Genomic DNA, 27,953 nt, shown 5'->3' with positions numbered 1-27,953 from the left:
GCTCACATCTTCAAAATATGGCTGTCAGATCCCTTGGGCTGGGGAGAGCAGTTCTAGAACCTTTTAGAGGAGTGGGGCAGGAGGTACTACACACTCCCATCCAGTCCCTCCCCAGTGGCTTCATACTAGGCTCCCAGCCCAGGGCGTGGGGCCCTCTGAGGTCTCCTAGAACCTGGGGAGCACTCGACCTCTGAGCAGGAGGCTATGCTGGGCTTCTGCGTTCAGGTGCCTGAACCCCAGGTCTCCAGGGTCCTCTCTAAAGCAACCTGAATTCGCACCTGCAGGGAGAAAAGCTTAGCTCCCCCGCCCCAAGCGCGATGCCGGTTTGACCCCGGCGGGAGCCAGGAGCTGCTCTCGGTGCCCGGGCGGCTCCCACCTCTCACGGACTGAGTGCCCCGGGTGCTGACTCATGCTCGTACTCTCCCGTCCAGCCGGGTGCACGCCCACGACGTGCCCTCCTTCTCGCTTCTCCACTGCTTCCTCCCAGGCGCTTCCAGGCGCCCACACGCGCGCTCCCGTCCCGCCGCCGCCCCTCCTAGCAACCGCCCTCCGCTCCCCCTGCCAGATCCGGAAACGGGCGGTCTGGTCCGTCGCTGCCTCCGGAACCCTGCAAGCCGCTAGGCCTCCGCCTCCGCCTCCGGCTCCCCTGCCCTCTGCTGAAACCACCCTGCTGAAGGTCGACCCAGCCCGCCTGCCCCGCGAGGACAGGTGGCCCTGGGCCTCCCACTCCCGCTCCCGCCCTGCGGCGCCGATGCTCCGGCAGCCGCCTCTTCCCGGATGGACCTGCTCGCTCCCCTGGTTTCCATGACACTGCACTTTCCCACGCCGCCTCCGAGTTTCTGACAGCTCGTTTCCTCGCTGGCATCGCCCCCCCCCTCAGCCTCTCCCCGTGGGCCTGCCCGAGGCGCTGCCCTGGGCTCTCTCTCCCTCCTCCCGCTTGCGTGCCCACGGGCTCCCCCTCCGCCCCTGCCTCGTGCCACCCCCCCCCCCCCCCACTGCTGCCTCTCCAGCGGCTGCCGTCCCTCCGTAGCCCCCAGTCCCACGTGGCTAGGGCTTACGGAACTCTTACCCTACCCCCACCCCATGTCCTAAATCACTGGACGTCAGACTGGTGCCCCTGGAGGTGTTCAGGCGTGGTCTGGCCCGCCAGCCACATGACCTGGTGGGATGTCCTGGAGGTGACTTCACATGCCCCCTGCGCCTGAGCCCCGCGGCAGGCCTGCGCGAGGTAAGGCTGTGAGGGTGCAAGGCTTACAGGATGGGATTCTGTAAAACGGCTGCACGAGTTCAAATCCTGCCTCTGCTACTTGCCTCGGGCAGGGTCCTGTATTTGTTCATCCATTTATGTAGCAAATGTTAATGGAGCCACTTCTGTGTGCCAGACTCTGTTGAAAACACAAATGGAAAAACCAAGCGGCTCCCCACACTCTTGAGTCATGGCCTTAATCAAATAAGGTCCAAACAGACGCTAAACTGTGACTCTGACGAGCATCGTGACGCAGAGGCACAGGCTGCTGTGAGACCCCCACCTCCAGAAGGTCTCCTCTGGGCTGTCAGACACAGTTTCCTTGAGGACATGCTCTTGAAGCTCAGGTGTGAAGAATGAGTGTGGGGTTATGAGGTGTGACAGGCTGAATAATGGCCCCCAAAGATGTCTACATCCTCAGAACGTAGGAATGTGTTACCTTACAGGGCAAGAAACCTGTGATTCTATTAAGGAGTTGAGCTGTGAGTCTCCTGGATTATCTGGGTGGCACAATGTCATCACAGGAGGCCTTATAAGAAGGAGGCAGGAGGGTCAGAGTCAGAGATGTGAAGATGGAAGCAGAAGTCAAGTGATGGCGTTGCTGGAAGGGGGCCGTGAGCCAAGGAAGCCTCTAGAAGCTGGAAGAGGCAAGGAAATGGATTCTCCCCCTAGAGCCTCCAAAAGGAGCAAAGCCCTGCTGGCCCACTTTGGAGACTTCTGATCCTCAGAAGTATGAGACAATTTGTGTTGTTTTAAGCCACTGTTTGTGATCATTTGTTACAGAATCAATAAGAGACTAACATACTGAAGAATGGAAAAGCGTGAGCCGAGGCCAGGGATGCGAGATGGGTACCTGTGATTTAAAGAAAGGAAGTGTGGTCGGGGTGTATGTGTGGGTGTATGTGTGGGTGTGTACGTGTGAGTGTGTGTGAGGGGGTGGCAGCCATGGGGCTACACAGCTGGGCAGGCGCCAGACCGTGACCGCCAAGCAGCTCTTTCAAGCAGCCATTGATTGGTTGATGTTATCAACCCCTTTAAGCCTCAGGCTCCTCATTATAAAACGATGACTTCATAGGGTCATGGGGAAAATGAAATGAGGGGCGCCTGGGTGGCTCAGTCGGTTAAGTATCTGACTTTGGCTCAGCCCATGATCTCGCGGTTTGTGAGTTCGAGCCCCGCGTCGGGCTCTGCGCTGACAGCTTAGAGCCTGGACCCTGCTTCAGATTCTGTGTCTTCCCCTCCCTCTGCCCCTCCCATGCTCATGCTCTGTCTCTCAATAATAAATGAACGTTAAGAAGAATTAAAAAAAAAAAAAAAAGAAAATGAAATGAGACAGCGTAAGTCATGATAGCTGTCGGTAAGTGCTCATTTAATGTTAAGTCCTATTATGATCCCGTGGCGTTCCTGCTGGGAATTTGGTGGAGCCCCTCTGGGGCTGTGGAGAATGGAAATGGAAAGGCAGACGGGGCGGGGGGCAGTTCGGCCCTCAGTCAGAGCAGTCAAGCTTGTGTTTGCTCATTGGATTTGGCTTATGCTTACGCTCCTGTTTAAATAAAAGCTTCCTCAGCTAAAACAGTTTGAAAACCACTGCTCTAGTCTGTCTCTGCTTCTTCCCGTAAAGGAACCCTGCTGTGGAGGTGCCACCATGATTCGTACTGCATCAGAACCAGTCCCCGACCACTAATGCCTCAGCCCTTCGTGGTCCAGCGGCCTGGGCTTTGGGGTCAAACTGGGCACTTTGTAACATAGAGTCCATTTTCTTTCCTGGCACTTCCTGTGATCTGTGTTATGTTTTCTTGCATCTTTCCTTTACATCTGTCTTCCTCACGGGACGCTAAGGTCCACGGGGGCAGGAATCTCTTGTTTTGTTAACCACAATATCTCCAGGGCCTGACGCTGTGTCCCGACATGATAATAACGGGGAACGCTTGGAAAATGCCCCCTCTGTCCCGGGCACTGTTCCATGTCCTCTACACACATCCATGGACTTAATGCTCAACCCTACCTCACATAGTCAGCATTCAAGGTTTGTGTTGAATTCACGGCTTCCCATCACTTGCGCGCCTGGTGAGTTTCTTAGCCTCTTTGAACCACGGTGGCCGCGTGCGTAAAGTGGGGAACCACAGCATGGACGGTGGCGGTGGTGAGGAGGAAATGGTGTCACGATGTCTGCCCGTCTGCAGGCTTTGGGTCTGGCGGCAGCAGGCACCCAGGAAAGGGTAGCCGTGGCACTGACCTCCCCGTGCTGGGTACCGAGTGCCCTGGTTGTGGCCGCACCGTCTGGACAGGGCCTCAGCTTCAGTCTCATGCCCCGAGCCGCAGTGGATTCCTTCCCTCCATCAGCCTAGTCACTTCCTGCTAAGTTTCTCCTGCTCACTCCTCCTCCTCTTTCTCCCCTGGGCCCAGAGCAGCACATCTGCCTTTCTGGGCTCCCACTCCCCGCCCCCCCACCCCCGCCCGTTCCGATGAACCCTGCAGGCAGCTGCTTCCTTCTGTACTCCACTTCCGTTCCCACCTTCCCTCGGGGGGGGGGGGGGCTCCCCAAAGGCCCCTACAACCCATACCATCAAGTGTGACCCTGCTGGGATCCCGAGGACGAGTGTAAGTCCACACCCTGCCCAGTGGCTCCCAGGCCACCACTATCACCTCTGGCAGGAGCCTCTACCTGTGGCCTGGCCCTGTCTGTCAGCCTTTGCTGAGCCCTCTCCTGTACCCTTCCAGTGTCCTGCGTACCTCCATTGCTACTCATCTGGCGTGGTCTATACGTGTCTGTCTTTCACGTGCCTGATGTAAGTGTGGTGGGAGTGGGAGATCCCCGAGGACCAGGATTCACTTTTTTTTTTTTCAGTGCGAAAAAGGTGAGCTTTATTAAAGCACGGGGGCAGGGCCCATGAGGCAGAAAAAGCTGCCGTCACTTTTGCTCTTAAGTAATTCTGGAATGTGTCCCCTTGTCCCCTTTTCCACCACCACCCTAGTTGAGGCCACCCCAGTCTCTCACCTGGATGATCACAAAATATCATGGTCTGTCTCCTCTGGCCTTGTCTCCTCCCATTGGGCATTAAGGTAATCCTCGGAAGGCACCAGTGAGTTTATGGCCCTCCCTTTCAGGGTCTCCATTGGCCTCAGAGCCCTGGTGACCGGTTTCCCTCCCTCCCCATCTAATTGGATCCAGACACACTGAACTGACTTGTAGCGGCTTGAATGAACTGAACTCTCCAGATGATTGAAATGTTCTTCCTTTTGCTCAAGACTCTCCCTTTCTTCTCCTGTCCGGCCCTCCTCTACCCGTGGGCTAATTCCTGCTCATACCCAGATCTCAGCTGAGATCCTCCACCTGGGAAAGGGCTCCTTGGCTACCTGTAGCCTTGGCCACATGACCTCCTCCGACCCTACACACTCCCTGCTTTATTGTGGGGAACACAACAGGGAGTGTTGCCTATTTGTTGTATCCAGCTTGCCTGTCAGTTCTTTAAGGGCAGGGCTCCTGTCTCCACTACCCCAGAGCCAAGCACAATGGTTGGTACATAGTTGGTGCTTAATAAATAAATAGAACTGAACTACTCCAGAAGCTTGGTCAGGCCTCCCAATCCCTAGCCGTCTCCAAATTTCACCCACTCTTCTTGATAACAAAAGCCGTGGCTGACATTTATTGAGTGCTTATCTTGTGCCTGGCACTTTGTTAAGCACCTTGTGCATATCGTTTACTCCTCAACAGCCTTGCGAGGTAGGAACTATTTTATAGACACTAAATCTTCGACAGGTGACATAACTAACCTAAGGGCACATAGCGTGACAGGGTAGAGCTGGAGGGGATCCCTGCTAGCTGACTTCCTTCTCAACCTCAAGATGACCCTGTCCTCCACGCCCACTCGTTCCCCACCTTCTTCACCAAGTCTTCTCCTGCCTCTGGCCCCCCAGGGTCTCTGTCTCACTAGATCCTTCTGGCCACTTCATCTGTGCTATTGCTCCCTGATTGCACACTGCCCTGAACAGCTCTGTGGTACAGAGGTTTTGCAACAGTTAATCTCTCTCGCTAGTGACAAAGTCCCCAGGGACAAGGGCTGAGATCTGTTTGTCTAGAACCCCTGGGATATCCAGCACAGTGCCAGACACATGGCTGACACCCAGTTCACCAGTAAAACAAAGGCCAGGTCTCCAGGCTCCTGTCCATCTGAGGAGGTGGCTTGGTTGGTTCTGGTCTCTCTTCTATTCCTAGATCCATTTAAATAATGAGGAAAAGTGTCAGGGCTCAAGGGCATCCGTTGATGGAAAACTCCAGCATTTTTCTAATCTCAGTGCTTCTGAACATAATGGGTTTCTGGGAGCCAGAGAATTTGGGGGAAGGGAATGCCAAGATTCATTGATGCTAAGTTTGTGAGCAGCATCTTGACTTCATTTTTCTGGTCAGGGAGTCCCATTTTTAACCATAGCATGTTCCTGGAAACCATGTCATAAATCAGATGATCAAAAAGAAGATATTTAAAAGAGGATATTTAATCAGCAAAAATTTCATGCCCCGAGCACTTACTATATGCCAGGCAAGCAATGAGCTAGGTGACGGGAGTCAAGTTAAATATGACATGATTGTGCTCTCAGCGGTCTCACTGTCTGGCTAGAGTCATGAAGCAACACATCGCAGCAAAAGGCACCTGAGTTTTGCATGTTCTTCCTCCCATCTGCCTCTGCGAGCTCATACCAAGTGTTTCTAGAAGTTTCCCATGGGTGTTTCCCATGGGGCTCATGTCTAAGTCCAGGCATTGCCGCTAACACGTGATTTCCATGATCGCTTCCCCCTCTTCCTGGTGTAAAATGTACCACACCCCTGCTGGGCACCTAAGGTTGATGATGAAGCAGGTCTAGGACCTGTTCTTCAGTGAAACAACTCTGCAATGCCTGACATGGCTGGACCACGTCAGGAACCCCTCCCCACCCCCCTCCCCACATGACCCAGACTTGATTCCATAGGTTCTGAGCTCTCAGGCTGAGCTAGGTTATTATATTCAGATGCGGCCCTTCTTTAATGACGAGGGCTCACTCACTAAGGCAAAGACATCTGCTTGACCTCTTGTCCCCATGGGACGAGCCCTCATTCAGAAGGTTCCTCACTCCTTCTAGAGCATCAGCCCCTGGCAGCTGCCCCACCACTTCCCTACAGAAGCCCATACCTGTCCCAGTTTTGCCACAGGCACAGCTCTCTACTCCCCCCTGTTCCTCTTACACATGAACTACTTATTTATGCTCAGATTGAGAAAAAAGACAAGAAGGAAATATTCTAAGAGGTTGTGATTCTGGGAAACGTTATTTGCTTTTTTATACTCTGCTATCTTTTCTGAAATTAAGAAAATAAGCATATGTCGCATTCACAATCCCCACTCCCCAATAAAAGCTTTTAGCCGTGGTAGATGTTGTTACAATACAAAATTAACAACACAAGCTGTAAAAGCAAAGAGGAAAGAAAGATACATTTTAAGGTGTCAAGGAGAAGTAGAAAATCTCCCAAAAGGAATAATGTTACAATTGGAGGTCCCTAAACAAATGAATCATAAATACAGCCAAAAAATATACCATAAAACCAATGCCATAGTGACTATAAATCTCCACAATTATTCAAAAGAGTAAAATTATTTTCCAGGCCCTACAAAATACACACATCACATTGATTATATAAAAGCCTGCAATGAACTTTTAAGTGTGTGTATCATATATTAAACAACACCCACAACTTCACAACCTTTATAACATAGCAAGGCATGGTAGGTTAGCTATAATAAACAGTACACATTTAATTGACAATAGTTATGTTCACTTTCCACCTTAGAAGTGGGGCAATGCTTGGTCTCATGACTTCCCTTTCTCTGAAACAAACAGGGATGTTCAAGATCACTCCTTGGAGATCAGAGCTGAGCATAAGGGGTGTGATTTAAGTGTCTATTTGCTCTCGATAATGATGCTCTACTGAAAGTCTTGTATTTATTTTATTTTATTTTATTTTATTTTATTTTATTTTATTTATTATTTCATTTCATTCCTGCTTCTTTATTTTTGAAAGTAATTTTGATTTTTTAATGTTTATTTATCTTTTAAAGAAGTTTTTTATAATTTTTTTAACATTTACTTATTTTTGAGAGAGAGAGAGAGAGAGAGAGACAGGGTGTGAGGGGAGGAGGGGCAGAGAGAGAGGGAGACACAGGATCTGAAGCAGGCTCCAGGCTCTGAGCTGTCAGCACAGAACCCAGTGTGGGGCTCGAACCCGTGAACTATGAGATCACAGACTGAGCCGAAGTCAGACGCTCAACTGACTGAGCCACCCAGGCGCCCCTAACGTTGATTTATTTTTGAGAGAGAGAGATAGAGTGTGAGCAGGGGAGGGGCAGAGAGAGAAGGAGACAGAGAATCTGATGCAGCAGGCTAAAGGCTCTGAGCTGTCTGCACAGACCCTACCATGGGGCTTGAATCCACGGACCACAAGATCATGACCTGAGCCAAAGTAGGACACTTGACCAACTGAGCCACCCAGGCACCCGGAAGTCATTTTATTTATTTTTTATTTATTTAAAAAAAAAATTTTTTTTTCAACGTTTTTTATTTATTTTTGGGACAGAGAGAGACAGAGCATGAACGGGGGAGGGGCAGAGAGAGAGGGAGACACAGAATCGGAAACAGGCTCCAGGCTCTGAGCCATCAGCCCAGAGCCCGACGCGGGGCTCGAACTCACGGACCGCGAGATCGTGACCTGACTGAAGTCGGACGCTTAACGACTGCGCCACCCAGACGCCCCCCCGGAAGTCATTTTAAATATCTGGAAGGGCTGATCTGGCAACTTCTCCTTCCTTCACGTCTGCGTACTGAAAGCCACAAGGCAGGGATCGGCATCGGGTTAACGCGGGCTGTAGGAAGCCTGCCACAGGCTCTAAAGTCCGGCCTTCCCATCCTTTCCTTCCTGCGGACCACCCAGCAGCAGTAACTGTAAGTGACCGCAGTCAGTGTACAGAACCCGCTGCTGGGCGGCTCTCTTCATCTGGGACAGTGACAAGAAAGGTATGGCTGGGGGAAATCAGGCAGAGGAAAAGACCTTGGCCATGAGCTGCTCTCACGCCTAAGAGCCGCCACCAGTGACATAGAAAGGGCACGCTCTGTGCCTGGAATTACGACAGAGATGGTTAATCGTACGTCATTGCTGCAGCTGTGAGAGGTAGTATCCTCCCCGTGTTATAGGTGAGAAAGCAGAGAATCAGAATCCGTGAGCTTAAGAAACTTACCGTATATTGGTTTGCTGATGCTGCCGTAACAACGCATCACAAACCGGGCCCCTTAACAGCAATTTATTGCCTCCTGGTTCTGGTGGGTGGAAGTCTGAGAACAAGGTGCCTGCAGGGCTGGTTCTGGGGGCTGTGAGGGAGGACCTGTTCCACGCATCTTTCTCCTAGCTTTCGACGTTTGCCCGCGATCCGTGGCGTTCCGTGGCTTGTGGTTACGTCATCTCAATCTCTGCCTTCATCTTCGACGGCATTCTCCCCAGGTGCGCGCCCGAGTCCAAATTTCCCCTTTCAAAAGGACAGCGGTCGTATTCAACTGGGGCCCACTCTCATGACCTCATTTGAACCATTACCTCTGTAAAGACCCTATTTCCAAACAAGACTCCGTTCTCTGTACCGGGGTTAGGACCTGTCTTGCGGGAGAGAAGCGGACACAGTTCAGTCCACTCGCCTCTGAAGATCTCCCCTCCAAAGAGTTACAGAGCCGATATTCAAAACCATAGACAGTCTGACGCCAGCTCTTAGCCAAACCCTATGCTGCCTCCTTCCCGGCTCTTCCTGGCTACCAGCCTCTCTCCTGTAGGACACATCTATCACATGGGACCCGTGACTATAGAGGACAAAGCCCACCTACCACTTTCGAGGACTTCCTAAGTATAATCTCTTATTTTCTATGCTTTCTCCTGGAGGGCCACGCCGATGGCTCAAGTCTTTTTTTCCACGTAGGTACGGACGGACATCTGCTCTACTGAAGGAGTGTTCCCCTCCTGCAATTTTTTTTCTTTTAATTAAAAAAGCACCGTCCGTATAGCCCCAATTTAGACTTTGTCTTGGTTCGCTCGCCAGAAGATGGTCAGCTCTGGACTGCGTCACACCTGACTGGGGTAATGTTGGGATCCACCTCACTCCTTTCTGTGGTCTCAGGGACCCCTCCGGGTGTGAGGTTGTCAGTGATTAAGGCAGACGCACACTGAGGGTCTTGCGGTGGCACGGCCGTGCGCCCGGACCCCCCTTCAGAAAGCACTTGCCGCCCCAGCTGTGGGGAGGCCCTCCCTGCAGAGAGCATCACGAGGCCGAGGCCAGGCCCCCAGCCGGTGACGGGCTGAGGCTGGGGTATAAAGGCCCAGAGTTTCAGCCTACTACGTGGCAATTCTTAGGGGCTATTTTAGTTCCAGAGTCCCGTGGTATCTGCCGAGCTTGTCCTCAGGCCTAAATCAGAGCTCAACATCTCCAAGTCACTCCAGCTTCCTGCCCCTCCCTTCCTTGGGTGTTGCCCTGAAGAGCACGCCCTCATGAGCCCCCACACTCAATTCCATCCCAGAGTCTGCTTCCCAAGAGCCTGCCCTGAGACTGGCCTTTCCAGGGACTCAAGTCAAAGTTTGGTCCTGAAGCTGCAAAGAAGCAGCACTAAGTGTCCACAGGTTACTTCTATTTGGGGGATGGGCCCCAAACTTGAGCTTTCCCAACATCTGGCCAGGATGCTCAGAGGCCTGTCCAGACTCCCTTCTGTTTGCACCACTCAAAATTAGCTGACCAACATCTTTCTCCCTCCCTCTCCTCCACAAAGATTTATTGAGAAACTATTATGTGCCAAGTGCTGTTCTAGACACTAGAAATATAGCAGTTAAAAAAAAAGAAAAGTGTTTAAACTCATGAAGCTTACATTCTAGCAGGGGGAGCAAATAATTACCTAATAAATCAGTAAAATAATGTCACTGGGTGATGGTACTATAGGGAGGAAAAAGCAGGGAGTGGAGAGGGTTTGGGCAGGACAAAGGGGATAAGGCGAATAGGGTCAGATTCACTGAAAAGGTGCTATTTTAGCAAAACCTGAAGGAGGTGAGGGACTGAGTCATGAAGCTATTTGAGGGTCAGCCTTTCAGACAGCAGAAACAGCATGTGCAAAGGCCCTGAAGCAGGAGCTTGCTGTCCGTGTTGAAGCACGAGCAAGGAGGCTGGTGGAACTGCAGCAGAGAGGGAGAACAGTAAGGAGTGAAATCAGAGGTCATGTGTGGGGGGATAATGGGACTGCAGGTATGGAGGGCCTTCTAGGCCACTGTGGGGACTTTGGCATCGACTCTGAGTAAGACATGAGCCACTGGAAGGCTCTGAGCAGAGGAGAGACATGATCAGAGGGAACACCTTAAAGGTTCACTCTGCTGTGTGGAGAACGGCCAGGGAGGGTGAAGGCAGGAGACCCATTAGGTGGGGGATCTCAGTAAATTCCGGTGGGAGGCAGAGGCGGCTCAGCCGAGGGGCTGCGGTAGACGTGGCCAGATTTTGGAAACGTTTGGAAGGTAGAGCTAATGGGATCTGCTGTTGAGCCTTCCAGGGAAGCCAGATGTGTGGCTGGCAGGATCCCTCATGTGAGCACAGCCAGCAGCGTCTCTCAATGTGACAAGCCCTCTGTCACGGCCTTGGAGCCAGACACACCTACGTGTGGACCCCGACCCCATCCACACTAACAGATTGTCTTGAGTAGGTTCCATCAGCTAAGTCTCCATTTCTTCACCCGTAAACCGGAGAATCCTTATATCACGGGATCATTGTGAAGATTAAATTAGATAATGTAGACCAAAAAGGGCAGGCACAAGGGTAAGATGATTATTTTAAATCATGCAGTTTCCCATGAGCCCCGGAAAGAGAGCAGGGGCCCGCGGAGGGGAAAGGAGAATCTGAGGGCCAAGGGAATGTGCGGGAGGGGCTGGGGCAAAGCCGGGGGGCAGCAAAGACAGCCCGGGGGAGCGGGAGCGCTAGGGTGGGGAGAGGGCAGGAATCCAGGGCACATGCTTGCCTTCTCCAGTGAGGCTGGGGGATTCCACAGCCTGGGCGGGTTGGGGCGGGGGCGGAGGAAGGTGGAGCAGTGGAAAATGGGAACATCCCCAAATTCTGGAGAGGATGAGGTCATCCCAGCTGAAGCCAATCAAAACTCTCCCCTGGGCAGGCAGAAAAAGGGTTTTACTAGGCCAAAAACTGCAGAGATGGCTAGCAGCTGCCAAGAAAGGAGGCGAGGCAAGTTCTGGGCCCGAGGCCATGAGCCCCAGGGGCCCCACCCTGGCTAGAAAAAGAGACTAGAGGAGTGGTGGGGGGCAGCCCAGAAGCCAGGGGAAAGGGGGGCCTGTCTGAACTGTCTGGTGGTGATGGGGTATGCTCCTGGAAAAACCGATAGGTCCTGGTCACAGGCAGCTGACAGAGCTCTGTGAACCAGGGCTCTGCGATTCTGTCTTTTCCTTACGAAAAGACAAAAAGCAGGATTCACATTCCTTCCATCAGAGATGTCCTACTGATTTATGCACGTGTGTGTTTTTGGCTTTGTTTTCTTTTGTTTTTGCAGCCAACCAGGACATAGGCAGAGGTTAAACTGGGGGTCCTGCGCGAACCTCCCAGTTAGGACAAGCCGTGGTGTTGAACAGGATGTGGGTTCAAATTCTGGTGTGGCTGTTGACCTCGGGCATGATGTTTGACCTCCGAGTCTTGTGAAATGGAGATCACGGTTATTCGTAGGTGTCCCCTGATGGCACTTCTCTCCCCTCCCCCACCCCCGAGGTCAGGAGAATGAAAAGAGACCTTTCCTGTGTCACAGAGGCCATGGGGGCTGGTTTCTAGGGGCCAGAGTGGAGAGGTGGGGTCTGGAACCTCGGGGAGCGGGCACATACCCCAGGGCCTCTGGAGCAGCACCCCAGTTGCAGGATGGGGTGCCCTCCTTACACGATGCCTCCCAGTTCGGATGCCTTCCCCCTCCGCACCGTCGTCTGTTCCCACGTCAACAGGGCCCCAAAGAAATGGGACAGAGCACTTGGGCGAGGGACATCCTTTCCCCAGTCGTCCCTTAAGGTAGAAGTCCCCCCAAGCCCAAAGCCTTCCAGAGGCACTAACGTCAGCCAGAAGCAGGGCCGCGGAGCTTTTCTGGAAATCTCCTTCTCGAAGCGTCACCTCCGGGAAGGACACTGCTGGGATGGGGGCCAAGTCCCACAGCTGCTCAGCACCCGCCTGGCCTGGAGTGGCTTCCTGTGTGCCCGCTCGCACGGTCACAGTCCTGGGGTCCCGGGGGCAGGGGTGCTGGCTGGCCATTCCCCTCCCTGTCACCACCCTCTGCGAGAAGCCAAACCAACCCACCGCCAGCAGATTCCCATAGTCTCTTTCCCTCGGTCAGGAATGGAAACAGAAGTCTCTCTCCCCGCCCCCCCCCCCCCCCCCCCCCCCCCCCCCCCCCCCCCGTCCCTTGCCTGCCTTCCTCCCCTTGACTGTTCTTTCTCTGGTCAGGTCGCAGGCTTTGAAAGCCATTTGGGTTTTATGTCCAAGTAACTAGGTAGAAGACAGAAGCTCTGACTCCTGGTCCCCAGTCAGTTTTTCAGGACAGCACGTCATAGAATTTGAACACAGGCTCCAGGATCTCCCCAACCAGGCCAGTGCCCTTTTCGTGAGCGGTTTCTGTGTGCCGGGCACCGCACTCAGTGCTTGAGGGGCATTATTTACTCCTGACGACAAGTTCAGGAAAGAGCCACTAGGAGCTCTAGTTTACAGATGTGAAAATGGACACAAGCAAGTTGCTTAAGGTCACGCGCACCGCAGCCTGAGTCGGGAGCCAGGTCTTATGACTTCAAAGTTGAGCTCTTTGCCACCATATCACACTTCCCAAAGCATGTTCCGTGAATCATTCATTCCTCTAGGTCGGCCAGGAATGACAGAGACCTGGGGTCAAGCATGCTAGGATGATGCTAGCCTCTCGACTTCTTGGAGAGTCTCAGAACATGTTAACAGATTAAAGGCTCTGAGAAGTCCTGCAGGGAGTAAATCCGTTTAACTCTCTGTAACCCAATGTGTCCCAAACTTATCTGCACTTGGATCCCACCTCCCCACCCGCACCTTTTTTTTTTTTTTTTTTTAAAGGGACACTGTTTCCATCCCAGAGAAGGCTCTGGGAAGTGCCACCCAAGATCACATCACCTGTCATGTTTAGATATTGCCTGGCAATATGGCACAAGTTCCGTGCCTGGACCTCAATACATATTGGTTGGATAAAATGAATATGCTTCTCCCATTTTCAGCCATCCTAACCCATTCCCCACTCTTCTTTTCCCTGAGAAATTCCTCAGCTGGGGGATATACCCAGACCTGCCGATAACCCACTCTTGATGTCGCTCCTGGGTGGCTCTTCCGGGCTGGACTGGTCACATGGGAAGAAAATTCCATTCAGGCAGCTCCTGAGGCCTCCCCTAGTCCAGCCCCTCGGAGGTCTCTGTTCTAAGGATGAAGGGAAAAGTTGGAGACAATCCCATCCTGTTTTGGCCCCAGGAATATGGGTGTGGAAGAGGGGGTAGAAACTCTGCAGCCCTCCCAGCCCTTAAGGCAGAACAACTCAGACCTTGAGGTGTCCCTCCTTCCCTGCTAGCGCTCACACCTCCGTTTCCACGCTCCTCCACTCCCTTCCTCCGCTTGTACCTCTTTCTCCCTACCCTCCCGGCCTCGGCCTCAACTCCCTACTGGAATGGAATCAGAAGTCCTCACCGGGGACCACGAACACACGCCCAGTTCGGGAGATTCAGGGGTAATTGCTACAGAACGAGGCTCAGCCCTCCCGTGCCTTCAAATGCAGCCAGGGTCGGGAACCGCGGTCTCCCACCAGTAGCCATGGCCCTCTCCCCCACCCTTTGGCAGCACCCCCTCGGCAAGCCTCCTACCCTGGCACGGCAGCCAGTGTGCCCCTTTCTCCCCTCTCCTGACCCTGGAGCGCCGCTGGAGAAATGCCACCTCCACCGCTACCAACTGGGACTCCCAGCTCAGCGCCACTCGCCAGCATGAGTAGCGGGCCTGAGTCTTGTCGTCTTCAACCTCCTCCTATTCTGGGCCTTCCTCGCTCCCTCTATGTTCCCTCCTGACCCCAGGCACAACGCTCAGCTCCCTGTCTGCTACCAGAAAACAAAACTGAGGCCACCGGGAGCACATGATCTCCATCAAATTCTTGCCCCCAACCGATCCTGTTATCACCGTCCCTACCGGTTTCCTGTTAATTTTAGAAGCAGGCCGAAATCCAGGTCAGGTCCCCCTAGCCTCTAAAGTCAGGTTGCCAAGGTTCAAATCCCATTTATATCACTTGCAGGCTGTGTGATCTTGGGTAGGTCTCTTAATCTCCTCGGTGCCTCAGTTTCCTCATCAGGGAAATGGGATCATCCTTGCCTTTACCTCATAGAGTTGACGGGAGGACTAAATGAGATAAGCCCCACGGAGAGCTCAGCACGGCCCTGGCCCGTTGGCAAGTGCTAACACAGGCTAGTTCTTGTCAGCTGCTCCCTGCCTCCTCCAGACCTTGTTCTGTCATTGCGAGCCTCTCCTGCTTCTAGCTCTTGCCTCTTGCTGCACAGAGATGCACAAGTCCCTCTGTCCTAAAAAGCTCCTCTTGATCCTGTGTTCCAGATTTCTCTTGTTCCTTCTCATCCAAGCCTCTTGGAAGCTTTATCGGCTCTCTCATCTTTTGTTCCTCAGTCCACCAAGGACCTGGCCAAAACCACCTGGTCCCTAACTTCTGCCGACTGCACTGGACTCTCTTGCTCATGTCCTCTTTACAAACAGGCTCGGCTTCAATGCCTCCTCAGCCCTCGCTTGCTTCTCCTTGTGTGTCCGTCCTCTGCCTTCGCTTCTCCGTCCCCTCCGGGGCTCATCATCCTCTGCCGGCCCCAGGAAGGCTATCGTTACCCTGCGTTTGTCCTTAGTTGATGGGTCTCCTCTGCCCCCTCACACTCCACTCAAGTGATCTTAGCAGCTCTCATGGGCCCGACTTCCTCTTGATGATTGATACCTGTCAGGGACGGAATCGTGTGCCCCCCCCAGTTCCTATGTCAAAGCCCAACCCCCAGTGTGACTGTATATGGAGATGGGACCTCTAAGGAGGTAATTAAGGGTAAGTGAGGTTATAAGTGCAGGGCCCGAATCTGATAAGACTGATGTCCTTATACGGAGAGGGAGAGTCACCAGGGATCTCTCTCTCTTTCTGGGCTCGCACAGAGCAAAGGTCATGGGAGGACACAGCAAGAGGGTGCTATCTGCAAGTCGGGAAGAGAAGCCTCACCACAGAGCAGCTCTGCTGGCACCTTGGTCTACGACTCCAGCATCTAGAGCCGTGAGAAAACAAATTTAAGCCACCCAGCCTGTGGCATCTTGTTACAGCAGCCTAAGCTAACAGGACATCTAAGCGGATCAGTTAGCTTTGCCTGCGTAACAAGCAATTCCAAAATGTAGTGGCTGAAAACAACAGCCATGTATTTAACTTCCCTCTCTGCGGGTCAGTGGTTTGGTCTGGGCTCAGCAAGGTGGTTCTTCTGCCCTTGGCCAGGCCCACTCGTGTGTCTGTGGCCAGCTGCTGGCTTGGCTGGGTGCTGGCAGGTCAGGTGGCCCCAGGGGGGACGGCCCGTCCCCACACCATGTTCTCTCTCATCCTCCAGCATGTGGGCCCGGGCTTGTGTTTACGGCAGTGCAGCATCAGGCTTCTAAGAAAGCAGAGTTGAGGTTTGCAGGAAAAGCCTCAAGCTAGAGGCAGAGATCCGGGTCTTTCCATTCACACCTGGTCTCCTGCTAGTGGACTTCTCAATATCAAGACACCTTGGACAATGAAGTAGGAATATAGACTAATAATTAAATAAGCAAATTCTGGGAGAAGCACCTAGCACTTTAAAATGTGGTTGATGGGGCGCCTGGGTGGCTCAGTCGGTTAAGCGGCCGACTTCGGCTCAGGTCATGATCTCGCGGTCCGTGAGTTCGAGCCCCGCGTCGGGCTCTGTGCTGACAGCTCAGAGCCTGGAGCCTGTTTCGGATTCTGTGTCTCCTTCTCTCTGACCCTCCCCCGTTCATGCTCTATCTCTCTCGATCTCAAAAATAAATAAACGTTAAAAAAAATAAAATAAAATAAAATAAAATAAAATAAAATAAAATAAAATGTGGTTGACAGGACTTGACAGACATGGGATGAGGAAGGATAGGGAAAATAGGCCTTCTCCTGGGCAGACGGCTTGGTGGACTGGATGGAAAGTGGAAATAACTTGCTGAGCACTTATTATATGCCGGATACTGTGCTAAGCACCTGGCACCCAGAGGACATCGAGGTGCTTGAGAAAAGGTCTCTGGAGCCAGACTTGCTGAATCTGAAGCTCAATTCTGTCATTAAGCCAGAGAAAGTTACTTAACCTTTCTGTGCCTCGGGCTCCTCCTCTGTAAAGGAGGCATCATCACGATACTTCCCCGGGCGCCTAGCTGGCTCTGTAGGTAGAGCAGGCGACTCTTGACTTCAGCCCCACGCAGGCCTGGAGCCTACTTCGATTGTTTTTTGAATCATCATCATCATCAGTAATAATGATAAATAATGGCACTTACCTCACGAGGCTGTTGCAAGGATTAAATGAAATAATACACATCAGTCCCATAGAAATGCCCAGCATCTGTGGTATCCTATAAACATCTGCTCTTGGCCTTATTGTCTCATTGAACCCTCGCAACCAACTTAAGAGACAGGCACTTCTGTCTCCACTTCACAGGTGAGGACACGGAGGCCTGGAAAGGTTAAATAATGGCCCTACCACGCATGGCTAGGATGTGGCTTTGGACCCAGGCAGCCATAACTCTAGAACCTGTTCTAGAACTTATGCTGTTAACCACCACTTCCTCCATACCCCACCCACCCGCACCATTTACCATTCATCAACAGCAAGAGAACGTGTTTGAGGCTGAAGATCATGAGTTTGGTTTAGATGTCGATGTGGAATTGCTGCTGAGACATCCAGGTAGAGACTTCTGGCCAGCAGCTGGGTTTGTTCGTGGAGTACAGAAATCAAGACAAGGTGGACTGATGGGGACATGTAGACAGATTGAGTCACGGCTGGTAAGGTCACACAGGGAGATGGTGTAGCACGACAGCAGGGGAGGGCCCGGGACCCATTTAAAGAGTAGATGGAGGAAAAGGAGTCTGAGGATAGACAGCCACGGAAGGGAGAGGGAGGTTTTAGAGGGAGGGAGACCATACGTCTGGGTTCACCTGGGAGAGTCTTAGTTTATGACGGTTAGCCTGGCGTAATAATTCATTAGTGCCCTTTGTCTCTTTAAATAGTGGCCCAGTGTGGAAGACAAATGATATATTCACCCTTCTTCAGGGGTCAAGGAGGAGAAAGCATCAGGGAGGAGGAAACACAGGTGTAAAATACCACGGAAAGAACAAGGAAGCGGTGTTTGCAAAGTGGTCCGCTGGAGTTGAGTTTGGCAAACTGCTGACTTTGAGAGAGGTTTCTGAGGAAAGAAGTGGTAAGTACGTGCATGCTGACATCTGAAAAGGAGCTCAGTACAGATAACAGATATGCACACGTCACTATCTTTGAGACTGGGGTTACAGAAGTGAACAGACAGGACTGTCCTGATGGAATTGTGTGTGTGTTGGGGGGGTGGGGGTTGGAAGAATCAAGTAGGGTGACCTGGTAGAATCACTAGGAGCTATTTGAGGTACATGGGGTGGGGTGGGAAGCCCTCTCAGAAGCCCTAACACTTGACCTGAGGGCTCTGTGAAAAGGGTGAGTCTGTCTGGGAAGCTTAAGAGATGGAACCTTCCAGAGAGGGAGGTAAGAGTTCATGCAAAGGCCCTGAGGTGGGAGTTTGAAAAACACAAAGGAGGCTAGTAAGGGTGGCCGTGGAAACCAGAGGGGAGAAGACGGATTCGAGCGCCAGCACAAGTGAACCGACGGCCCTGGTGACTGACTGGATATGAGGCGGGGGGGGGGGGGGGGGGGGGGGGGGGCGGGGGGAAGCAGGGGGTGGTCTAAGGGTGACTTCCCATGTCAACTTGGGAAACGTGGGTACACCCCTCCCCACCCTCGACGGAGCTGGCAGAAGGAACTGGTTTTGAAGGAATGCGATGAATCATGTAGTGAGTTAAATAGTGGTTTATCCACTTGGGCATGTCCTTTGTCCAACCCTATCCTGTGAACCTGTGAATGTAACCTGATTTAGAAGAGCAGTCTCTGCAGATGTAATTAAGGATCTTGAGATAAGATCATCCTAGGGTTAGAATGGGCCTTATATCCAATGACAGGTGTTCGTGTAAGAGAAGGGCAGAGGGAAATCTGAGACGCAGAGGGGACAGGAGAAGGCCATGTGAAGATGGAGGCAGAGATTGGATTCTTGGCAGCCATGGCCAAGCAATGCCTGGGGTTACCAGAAGCTGGAAGAGGCAAGGAAGGGTCCTCCCCTAGAGCCTTCAGAGGGAGCGTGGCCTTGCTGACACCTTGACTTCAGACTTCTGGCCTCCACAGCTGTGAAAAACTAAAATTCCTGTTGTTGTAAGCCACCAAGAATGGGCTCATTTGTTATGGCAGCCACAGGATACCAATACGGACTCCTCCGCGTTGGGTTGAGGTGGGGGGCACATAGAGGTGTTGACTGGGCGAGTGCATGAGCTCCCCTCAGGAGAGAGAGTCCAGGGCTGGAGATAAAGCTTTGGAAGCCCATTGAGCAGGTGGCAGTTTAAACCAGTGCTATCTCTGAGGGGACCCTGGAACATGGCTCCAGAAGCTCTTTCTCAGAAGCACAGAACCAAGAGCTTTCCAGATTTTTACAAACAGGTTTCACTCACTGATATAACCAAACACCCACACTATATATATATCAATGAAATGTAACGTTCATACCAAAGAATATGTTTATATGCATTTTAATATCTCCCAATAGATTGAAGAATATTTTTATCAGATTATTTTAAGTCAGGAATGCTTGCACTTCCTTGGACTTCTTCTGGGTCTGATGTGAGACGAGCCCGTTTTACATCTGACACTACGGAGAATATATAGGGAGAAGGGCGTATACATTAGAAGGAAGTGCCAGAAATAGTATTTGTTAGTTTCTGAAATTGCATAGCATAAATTTCTCCCAGGGCCCCTGGGTGGGCAGAGGAAGTGCTTCAGTTTCCTCTTTATCACTTCTCTCAAAATGGTCCACTCGCCGATATTGCAAAAGTGACATTCCTCTCTTAGCACCTGGTATGCCTCTAACATTTGCAGGGCCTGGGCCAAGAGTACAAATAGAGGCCCGTGTAACGCATATCTAACAATCTCTCAATTATTAAACCCGTAAACGGTTAATTAGAACGCAGTGTTTCTCTCTACCTTGATGAATAACTTCCTAATGCCCTGGAAGTCCCAGATCAAGTTCAGAACCAGCAGGCTTTTTGGAGTTTGCACTGGAATGTGGAACATGGGCAGGGCTCCCTCCCGGCCCCTTCTCCTCCCACTCCCTGCTCAACAGCACACCCTGAGGGGCCTCCCAGGATGCAGGCTCACACCAGTGCCCAGAGCCAAGCTTCAGCCACTCGCTCCTACAAACAGAGCCTCAGGTCACCCTCAGGCCTGAGCACCACCGTGGCTCCAGAGGACTGGCCCAGAAAAGAGGCCCTGCATAGGCCCTAGAGTTGACTTGGGTCATTTGGGGCAGGAAATTCTGGGATCTAGGAATTTCTGGGATCTGGAATGGCCTAGGGACAGGTTTGGTCCTGTGGCTCTGTGGACTCCTTGACCAGGGAGAAGGGGCACAGAGCACAGGACCAGGACAGGGGCTCCTCTTGCCTAGGTAGATCTAAGGTGGGCTGCTGGTCCGCCTGCACTCTAACAAGAGAGTCGGAGAAGTAGACCAACACCTGGCCAAGCCCATGTGCAGACTCTCTTGTGTACTTTTCAGTTTTGAGAAAATGCCGGGTTAAAAAATGAAGTACCATAGATATCTTGAGCCCTGATTAATAAACACTATTATCATGCCAGTATTTCATTGGGTTCTAGAAATCAAAGGTCAAATCCCTAAAAAGTTTTGAATATAGTAAAATAAGGCAACGAAGCAATAACTTGGGTGGCAGTGCTTTCTGGAAGTTTTTTCCACTTCTTCCTTTCTTCCTGCCTCCCTCCCTCCCTCCTTCCAATCCATCTCCTTCTTTCCAAAGCAGGAAGAGCCTAAAAGAAGGCCATAGGCTTGGATGCAGTGGGAAAGTGCAGCTGAAGTACAAAGCAAGAGGGCCATGGCAGAATTCTAAGAGATGTCAATATCCAATAACCAAGCCAAAGAAGAGCTTCTACCAAGGAAAGTTCTGGAGTGGCATTGGAGGGAGAGGAGAGACTGGGGATCCATAGACCGGGGAGGAAAGAGTTGCACAGGAGGGAGTTGTCCAGAAGAGCAAATGCCTCAAGGAGCTACTATCTTCCTCAGGCCGACTGAAGCAAATCTGGCCCATGCCTCTTCCAGCCCAGTCCCTCTCCTTCTCTGGAGAGCACCAGCTCTTCCTCATACCCCATGTGGGGCTGCTTCAGTCCTGCCCCATCTTTTCTCACCCTGCATTTCCCCGCTTTATCACAGCTGTCCTCACCGTTGGCTTCCCAACATCCATCTCCATCCCTGGTCTCTTTCTTGAACCTCTAGCAGAACAATGGGTCCCAAGCATGTGCTTTGGTTAAGGGAGATGCTCACCAGATAATGGTCCGATGACCTTGTCCAAAACAGAAATGTTCACCAGTGTTCCTGATTCCCAAAGCGAGGACAATCTAATTCATCTCCGGAGAGGAAAGTGTGCATAAGCCCTTTATCCTGTGCTCTTCCTGTCCCCTCAACATTGGAATGTTCTTGTCCTTTCCCCTGCTCCCCAGCAATGCTCTTTCCTTGGTCTGGAATGTTCTCTCCCCCATCCTGCCATCGCAGTTCAAATGTCACCTCTTGGTGACTCCTCAGGCAGGAAGGCTTTTCTGAATAGTGTGTGTGTGTGTGTGTGTGTGTGTGTGTGTGTGTGTTCACTTCTTATATTTTTCATTTTATATTTTCACTGTCTCCTTTCCTCCACCAAAATTGTAAGGCTGGTAGGGAAAGTTTGCTTTACCCAGTGTACCCAGTGTTATAAACCGAATTTAAGTGCCCCAAATTTGTAGAACATAGTAATACTCTCTCATAGAAGTTTATTTAAAAGTTCAGTGGGTGATGGGCACCCATATTAAGGAAGGCACTTGTTGAGATGAACACTGGATGTTACATATAAGTGATAAATCACTAAATTCTCCTTCTGAAACCAATACTGCACTATATGTTAACTAACATGAATTTAAATAAAAATAAAATTAAAAAGTTCAAGTTTGATGAAGCAATCAGGAAAGATTTTGTTTAAGAATTCTTCAGTCTTTGTTAATCTGTTTTTCAGGGATCAGCCCCTCTGGGTTGATCCAGGTTTTAAAAGGGCAACCTACTATCTCCCATTCTGGGTGGGATCCGAGCCTAATAGCTGTATTATGTATCATCACTTAATTATAGGAGAAAAGCTCTTAGATGTTCTGCAAGTATCTGGAATTTAAAATGCCTTAGGGGCGCCTGGGTGGCGCAGTCGGTTAAGCGTCCGACTTCAGCCAGGTCACGATCTCGCGGTCCGTGAGTTCGAGCCCCGCGTCAGGCTCTGGGCTGATGGCTCGGAGCCTGGAGCCTGTTTCCGATTCTGTGTCTCCCTCTCTCTCTGCCCCTCCCCCGTTCATGCTCTGTCTCTCTCTGTCCCAAAAATAAATAAAAAACGTTGAAAAAAAAAATTAAAAAAATAATAATAATAAATAAATAAAATGCCTTAAACTCAGCCCCTTCCCCAATATCCGTGAGCTTGATTCCTCATCTCTAAATTTTGTTCAAATGTTCCCTTCTCCGGAAAGTCTTCCTTACCCATTCTATTGAAATCTGCAGCTGCCTCTTCCCTAGTCATTACATACAACCTGTTTCCTGCTTCATTTTCCTCCATAGCACATATCACTCCCTGATATACTACATAGTTTATTAATAGTATATTAATTACCTATCTCCCCTCAATAAAAGATAAGTTCCATGAGGGTGGAGTTTGTTCATTGCTGCATCCCAGTGCCTAGAGCAGTACCTGGCACATAGTAGGTCTTTTTTTTTTAATTTGAGTGACAGAAAGAGAGAGAGAGAAAGAGAGCGCATGAGCAGGGGAGAGGGGCAAGGGAGAAAGAGAGAGAATCTTAAGCAGTCTCCACATTCAGTGCACAGCCTGACGTGGGGTTCAATCCCATGACCCTGGACCATGACCTGAGCTAAAACCAAGAGTCAGATGCCCAACCGACTGAGCCACCCTGGTGCCCCTGAACTATTTGATATTTTAAAAATCAATAGAGTTGTACTAGAGAGCGTTGGCTTCCTATCACCCATTTCTACCCCAACTTCCATACTTCAGGTGTCCATCAAACTCCACATGGCCCATTACCTGTCCAGGAGATGCTCACTCTAACTCTTCAACTTGGCTGTCAGAGAAAGGATGGGTCCTGATTAGTTTAAGCCATTATCTATCTGCATGTATATTACCACCCCCTTCAGGAGGGCATAAGACGGAAGTTGACCCGCTCAAGTGTTTTCTCTTTTCTAATAGATGTGGACAAGATAATGCCAACTGTCTCTGGCAGCCATCTTGTGACCACAAAACCAGCCAGGGACAAAGCTGTCATTGAGCATGCAGAGCTGAGAGAGAAAGAGTTTGGGTCTTCAATGTACCCTATGTCTGTACTGCTGGTCCATTCATTCCCTTATTCTACAAATATCTGATTGACCACCTGGTATCCATCAAGTACCATTTTACATGCTGGGGATACAGCTATAAATCTAAACAGACAAAAATCTACCTCATGGAGCTTCCATTCCTGGGGCAGGAGGTGGTGGGGAGAGTAGTGACATCATAAAAATGACTGCAATACACAAGTAAATAACATATAAGTGCTATGTAAAAAAAAAAAAAAAAGCCATTTGCTAGAGTGGATTTTCAAACACTGAAGTCCTATATGTGTTGTGTGTTCTTTTCAAAGATAAATCAAAACATCCCTTTTGGAAATTGACAATCTTTTAGTTTCCAGTGTGTAAGGATACATCATTGTGCACTGGAGTTGGGATTCTGATCTTATTTTTTATCTAATCCAATGGTTGAAGACAGGTGGAAATTGTGAAGGACTTGGGAGCACTCCTGCTGATTGGGATTTAAAAAGGCATTTGTCTTTGGACGAGGGTAATGACCACATGAATAAATATCAGAACTGCCTGTCAGTGTTGCAAAAATATCAGACACAAACAAGGCAAATGACAACAAAACAATAAAGCACGCATACACATATGTGGTGGTAATTCTTTGAAATGTGGATTACCAGTGCACTGGCAATGAAAATGAACCAATGCTATCATGCATCACATATTTTGGAGATGCTCCTAAATTCTGGCATAAATTTATCCAACATCAAGCATCACTTTGAAATGTACATGGAATACCATATAAAAATGATCAGAGCAACTTAACATTACAACCAGAACACAGTGTATCAGGAGATAAAAGTGTAAACTCTGCTGAAGCCAAATGTATATGATTATATTTAATTGCAAAGCCTGGAACTGCTAAGTTTATTGACAAATTGTCAGTCCTCACACCAAAAAAAAAAAAAAAGAAAAAAAAGCGGAGAATGATGATCAAAGTAAACATAATGACTGACGAGATCTCTCTGTCCAGCAAAATAAATGACAGAAATGGCAGCCGATATAGAGCAGCCATTTTTATCGGTACAACAAAGTGAAATGAGTCACTGAAAACTGGCAAACCCAAGTGAAATTCTGAATCCTGGTGGTTTTTTTTTAGGATTGTCAGTATGACAGCCTATGAGTCAAGTGAAGAAGCCCATGAAAATATTTTATGCTGCCAAGTTTGGCCAGCTTGTACGGACAACTGACTGATAACTTGCGGTATGGACTGGAAGCAAGAATTTAGGGTAGGCATGGATGGGCTGAAGCTCTGGCTGGCAACATGAGAAATCTGTCTCCATAGTCAAGCTGTTACCGCAAAGCTGTGTCTCCTCAGTGCCCTTATATACAAAGAAACCGTTGCCCTCCAGAATGCGTGTGCGGATTTAAGACAAGTACTTAATGAAGCTGATAAACTTGTCAATCATGTCACAAGCAGGCAGTTCAATAAAGACCTGACCTTTTTTCTTGGCTGAGTGAAGAGAAGGGTGGTGACTACAAAGAACCACTGTTTCAAATGAAAGCTCATTGTCTTTTGATTAGAAAAGTTTTTACTCTACCAAGTTATAAGGGGAACTTTATTTTTTCATAGAAAACTTTCCTTTGGTGAGATAGTATAGCAGGGTGGGCGTGGCTTACAAGTTAGTCTGTTACCAGGCAAGTGTATGAGGAGTTGGCCATCGACACCCGGGAGATGCATTGGCAGAAACCTGGCCCCGTCTGGCAGAGACTTCGATCCTGGGACTTGAGGTTTTTGCTGTTGCCTGAAAGACCTGGTTTTTAACTCATCTGAAAATAGGAAGAGACATTAATTAGACAACTTAATAAAAAGGCTAAGGAGTCAAACTGGAAGTGGTTTAGTAGACAAGGAAACTTTTACTGCACTACTTTAGGACATCACCAAATAATTTTGGACCTTAGGATGAAGAGCGGATCCTAGAGATAGTGTCAGATGGTTTCTTCAAACTACTTTTCTGGTTCTTTCGTTCGGGGTTTTTGTTTTTGAATACAGTCATTTATATCATTTTCTTCCACTCGCATCATTTTGAGTGGGAATTATCTTTCAGCATCTGATCCAGTCAGAGGAGACAGTTAAACAGAGTAGGAGTCAACGTTTACTAGCACTTTCTTTGTGTAAGGGACCGTTGGAAGCGCACATACTCATTTAATCCTCTCAGTGACACCGTCAGGTAATATCATCCCATAAATAAGTGACTGTTATTATCTTTGTTTTATAGATATTGAAACTTAGGCACAAAAGGTTAAGTACTTTGCCCAGGGTCGCACAGGTAGAAAAGCCAGGATTAAAGGCCAGACAGTTCTGCCTGCCAAGGGCAAACTTTGAACCATTGCGCTATATTTTTTCAATATATAAATATGCATGTATGTATATACTTAAGTGGTACTTTATTGCTCCTGCAACAAATGACCACAAGCCTACTGGTTAAAACAGCATGCGGTTATTATCTTAGCATCATGGAGGTCAGAAGTCCGAAATGGACGTCACCAGGGCTGCGTTCCTTCTGGAGGCTCTAGGGAGAATCTGTTTCCTTGCTTTTTTTATTTTCTAGAGGTTACCTGCATCCCTCCACTCTTGGCTCCCTTCCCCCATCTTCAAAGGCAGAAGTGTCACACTTTCGGTTCTCTCTCTGACTCTGACAATGATTCTCCTGTCTCCCTCTTTTGCTTGTAAGGACACTTGAGATTACATCTGGATAATCCAGGATCATCTCTTGATTGTAAGGTCATTGACTAGCAACCCTAATTCCATCTGCAACCTGAATTACTCCTTGCCACATAGCATAACATGTTCACGGGTTCCGGGAGTTGGGACATGGATATCTTAGCGAGGTCGCCATCCTGCCAACCGTAACTTTCTTAGTTCACACTCCGAAACTTAAAACCCAAAACGGTGTCCAGTGGATAATCTCCCTCTATGTCTGCTCCCTGGCCACATAGCTCCCTTCCTCAGAAGCATCTGATGTTATCCTGTGTCCTAGATATATTTTATGCATGTAAAGGCAAATATGGATATTTGTTATTTTTTTAATTGTTTGATCTTCCCTACAAACACTGTCCTACATATTGCTTGTTTTCATTTAAAAGCTATGTCCTGGGGATCGGTCAGGTTGATATATAAAGATCTGGGTGTCCTTCTTTTCTGTGTCTACATCATCTTCCACTCCATGAGTGTATATTATGTTGTATTTACCTTCACTTAGCCCACAGGACAGGTGGGGGGGGGGTCTCCAATCTTTCAGTTGTTTTCAGTGTTTTGCGATACAAACAATGCTGTAGTGAACAGCTTTGTACCCTTATTTGGAAAGTGTAGAGTGGGTCTATAGGATTAACCTCTAGAAGGAGAATGACAGGGTCATGGAGTCTGTGCATGTGTCATTTAGCTAGCTAATGAGAAACTGCCTTCTTTTACCCTTTCCAATTAGGAATTAAAAAAATAAATAAAGGGGCGCCTGGGCGGCTCAGTCGGTTAAGCATCCAACTTCGGCTCAGGTCACGATCTCATGGCTCATGAGTTCAAGCCCCAATCAGGCTCTGTGCTGACAGCTCAGAGCCTGGAGTCTGCTTCAGATTCTTTGTCTCCCTCTCTCTCTGCCCCTCCCCTGCTCACACTCTGTCTCTCCCCCAAAATAAAATAAACATTAAAAAAGTTTTAAAAAATAAATAAAAATAAATAAAGAACTTATGTTTACCTAACAAATGTAATAAATAGCTCTTGATGTCTAGGAATGTGTTCTAAAAATGTCAGTAGATATGTTATTTGCTTTTCATTATTGTCTTTTAATCCTCTTAACATTTCAAGTTTAACAGCCTGTTTTGCTTTTATTGTAATTTTTAAATTTTCTTCTTTATGGTGAGTGATATTGGCTTTCTGTTTATAAAGTACTATAAACTCCCATTTAAATATATTTCTTTGGGGAAAAAAAACAATATATTTCTTTGGGACACCTGGGTGGCTCAGTTGGTTGAGCATCTGGCTCTTGATTTCAGCTCAGGTCATGATCTCAGGGCTGTGGGGTTGAGCCCACATCAGGCTCCATGTGGAGCCTGCTTAAGGTTCTTTCTCTCTCTCCCTCTGACCCTCTCCCCTGCTCTCTCTCGCTCTCTCTCAAATTAAAAAAAAATTAAGGATGGTATTTATAAAAATAGATAAGTGAATGTATATATTTCTTTATGTTAAAAGGGTGAGATGATTTAAAGACAAATAATATGTCAATAATAATACAGAAGTGACCCTGACATGGCCAAAAATTATGAGGGAGGTGTCCTAATGGCTGATTCCTCGCATCAAATCACTACTACCTGATTAGTTTTTGTTGAGGTTGTTTTTTTTTTTTTTTCCCATAACAGAGAATCATTGTCAACAGCAAGATCCTTAATAGACAAAGGGGGGTGGGGACTGGCAAAGCAGAAATTCTGCAGAAGCTGCCTTTGTGATATTCTCAAATGCTTTTAAATCCTATCTCGTGGATGGAAGCCAGAAACTCGGGCACCCAACAGAGAAAAAGTCAAATTCAAATAGATAAACTGAAATAATTAAAACCAGACAGTCCTAGAGCGTTAGGCTTCCTGCTACTAGTCAGGCGACAGCTTTTAGGGAAGTCTAGCCTTGATTCAGGTGCTATAAACATGCTCACCTTTTTCATCCTTTGCTATGAACACTCAGGCTAGCTCACCCACTTTGTGGATCGCGGGTGGCAAACTTTAATCAGGGCTCTCCCCTGGGGCGTATCCTTGTTGTGACGGAGCGTATCGCATTCCTTAGTTGAAAAACGAGGGGATGCAAACTCTTTTTAATGTTTGCTATGCCAACATTCCCCAAGGGAGGGGACTACAGAAAAGAGTTTTGGGGGACTTCAATGAATATTACTTGGAAAAGGAATTCT

At 49.3% G+C, this 27,953-nt stretch overlaps 1 long non-coding RNA gene across 2 annotated transcripts; it reads left to right on the top strand.

The window, feature by feature from the left end:
* The first annotated feature begins 336 nt into the window (after nt 1-336).
* LOC131494395 (uncharacterized) lies at nt 337-27,185 on the top strand. Of its 2 annotated transcripts, XR_009253375.1 has the most exons (4): nt 337-1,228; nt 17,597-17,787; nt 24,167-24,296; nt 24,706-27,185. It is a non-coding gene; the product is annotated as an uncharacterized LOC131494395 (long non-coding RNA). The 2 variants fall into 2 exon arrangements; XR_009253374.1 differs by lacking the exon at nt 24,706-27,185 and having other exon boundaries at nt 24,167-24,699.
* Nucleotides 27,186-27,953: the final 768 nt, after the last annotated feature.

Source organism: Neofelis nebulosa, chromosome 14, assembly GCF_028018385.1.
Source record: "Neofelis nebulosa isolate mNeoNeb1 chromosome 14, mNeoNeb1.pri, whole genome shotgun sequence".
NCBI lineage: Eukaryota > Metazoa > Chordata > Mammalia > Carnivora > Felidae > Neofelis > Neofelis nebulosa.
The sequence above is the reverse complement of the archived record's forward strand: the minus strand, read 5'-3'. Positions and strand labels throughout refer to the sequence as shown.